This window comes from Rhea americana, unplaced genomic scaffold, assembly GCF_003343005.1.
Source record: "Rhea americana isolate MKP2758 unplaced genomic scaffold, rheAme1 scaffold_43, whole genome shotgun sequence".
Classification (NCBI taxonomy): Eukaryota; Metazoa; Chordata; class Aves; order Rheiformes; family Rheidae; genus Rhea; species Rhea americana.
Genome location: NW_028186568.1, coordinates 515,002 through 518,120, shown reverse-complemented (window position 1 = coordinate 518,120; position 3,119 = coordinate 515,002).

Sequence of the window (3,119 nt, the reverse complement as noted above, 5' to 3'; positions counted from 1 at the left end):
AAAAAAAAGAAAAGTAGTGGCAGCATCGCTACATGCTGTTTACACAATATAAATCCAATTTAGGCTTCAAAAACCATGCACTGACCAAAACCATTGATTTAAAGTTAGGACACAGAAATATATGTACATCTCAAAATCTGTGTATCTGATCAGAGTTTTGTAGGTTATTCTTATTAAAACAAAAAGAATGAATAAAATCTAGCTAGATCTGTGAGTTCTGTTTGTGCAATGAGAATAATCAAAACAAAAATCATTCTGTTAGGGACAAAATAAGAAAGACTCCTTCTCAACTCTGAAATCCCAATCTGAATGTAYGCTGCTGGCTTCTAGAAAAATGTATTTTTAAAGTCTCGGATTGAAATGTTTGATATAAAATGCTGTAAGAAGTGGAAGCATGCCAACTTCATTCTTTTTTTATTTTCTTTAGGTAACACACTTCGCTATATAAACTGATGTTTTTTACATCTACGATACAGTTAAATTTGTTAAGAATTTTTTAAGGAAAATGAAACTTTTAAACTGTTTTGGCATTCTCTCCCTCCATTTTCCACCAAGTATAATCATGTCATCATGAGTGTTAATAACCAGTGAACAWGAGAGAAAAGTGAGTACAGAAATAACAGACTATATTATTTATAACGAGAGGTTCCCCAAATGAGGTCAGTCAATTTTCATTACAGTGCTTCTCAAATTTTGAAGTCCAGCTTGTCTTTAATTATATAGAATACTAAAAATCCAATTTAAATCAGTTTGGTGATTAAGGCTCTAGTTCAGGAGAGTACTTTGGTACTGTTTATTTTTATCTCAATTCAGAAGAGCAGTTGAAAATATTCTAAGCTTGTTAGTATGTGCTTGTGCCCTAGGATTTCAGCGTGTGCAATTTTGTGGAGCAACAACTCCGTAATGTAGGGTATGGATATTTGTCAGATACTGAGCTGCAAATTGGATTGGCACTCTTCATTAGCTAAACAGCTAAGGCAAATCTTAAAGCAAGGATATTGATAGACTTTAGGAACAGTCAAAAGTCCRAATAACTTCCATAGCTTCTATGTAAATATTTCTGGTTATCATCCAGTCTACTTAATTTGTTACTTATGCTGTAAATTCTTTCTGCCTTACTCATAGTCTTTTATGAAGTCAGTGGGGGCCACCAGTGCCATACAGTACTGCTCACACATACTAAAGCCTCCAAATTTCTCTCATTATATTCAAGTGTCAGAACCTAGTAGAAATATTAAATTTCAGAAATATTAAATTTCATCCAAGTCTTGGCACCAGTTTATATATCATAAACCTGGACATTTGTATAMGCTTGTTAACATTCCATGATGTTCTAAGATGAATCAAGATAGTCTTTCTGAGTAATTGCCAGCTATTAATGAAAGATGGACAGTTTTTACTCATAAATGATTACTTGAGAAAACTGTCTTATGATTTTTTTGTCTTTTAAACAGGTTGCCACAACAGTTGTTCACATTACTGAGTAATGGAATTCTTATGTCTTACCACAAAAAAGGTCAAAAACACTGAAAGTATAACTTGTCTTTCTTCCTCATTATAGATGTCAGCATTTGGATCTGACACAATGTTTGATTTAAAATTTTTGATTTATTAAAAATTTTCTCTGTGCTACCAGTATATAAATAAATATTAAATTGAAAGTCTTAAGGAGATAGTTATTCAAAGTAGCTCTCCATTCTCATTTTCATCAAAATATTAGCTCTTTAATAGTTTCTGTCAACATGTACCATTTTGTAATGATACTGTGATATAAAAGATCTGACTTCATTGTCTTAATAACTTAATAGGTTACATGATTTCATAGCAGCTTGGATCTCTTTTTAAAATCACCTTAATGGGAAACTTATCTTTATTTTTTTTCAAAGTGGGCAGCCTCAGAGTGTAAATCTCYATTGCTCCTCAAAACAGGTCTAACATTGAAGCACAATATGATACAGCTTGCAAGCTATATCATACATGCAGTACAGCCCACTCTTTTCATCCTTAGTCTGCAAYGATAACTTCTGAGGCAGTAAGAATAATTCAGTGCCCGTGTCCACTGATTGCTCATRGGTAGCAACAAAGACCAGTGCCAGATGGAGCAGTGATGCCCTCAGCAGGAGGAGGAGGAGGAACAGTGATGACTGTGTAGCTCYGAGAACTTCACTATTTTCAACTCTAACAAAGTTTCTGAAAGTTCTGGGACCTCTCAGACATTGTCAGAGATGACGCTAGACCATATGGGTTCCTCGTTCCATTTAACATGACCTTTGCCTGTTTCCATATAAAGGTGGGAAGAGAGATTAGTTTTGCTTCATCCTCCTCCTTACCGCGTAAATTTGTAAACATAACTAGAAAATGTCACCTGTGAACAATAATATAACTTTGAAAAAGACTTTGTTAAAAGAACTGTAAKTAATTTGATAAAAACAAATGTTGTTTTGCCTGTGGAAGCAGATCTGCCCACATTATTTCACAAGTGCATTAATGGAGGATGGTTTTGACACATGCCTCATAGTTTGAAACTACACAGTAGTAATTAATAATCACACTTAGTATTTGTGAGTCATGCATCAACTGAGAAACAGGTGTTAGAATCTGTTTTCTGTTTTATCAAAGTACTGAGCAAGTATCTGAACAGTCTTGTGTAGGATATTCATGATTCAGTCCTTTATCTTCCTTCTTCCTTAAAAACTTCCTGTTGTTTTCAAACATGGATGTGAGCATTTAAAACTTCCTCGTGATGCTGTGGCAGTACACCACAGAAGAATGTGTCAGCATTCCTCTGTTTCTCTTACTGRGGTTACTTTACGCAATAGTATGCTATTTGAGCATGCTATTTAAAAATTAAAAAAAGGAAGTATCCTCATTGCATTCCCAAAGACCTGTGTGTTGCACGGATTTTTAAAAGAAGATCAAAATAATTAAAATATAGAATACGCTGATTAAGAACCAGAGCATAGCCACGYGTATAAATGGTGTGAGAATATTCTACACGCACCAAAAAGAGGAGAAGACCCCCAAARCTCAAGCTGGCTTCACGCATCCCGAAAGGCCCCGGGCGAGAACAGGAACTCCGGGCAAAGCCGTGAGAGCGAGCAGCAGCCCCGGGCCGGGGG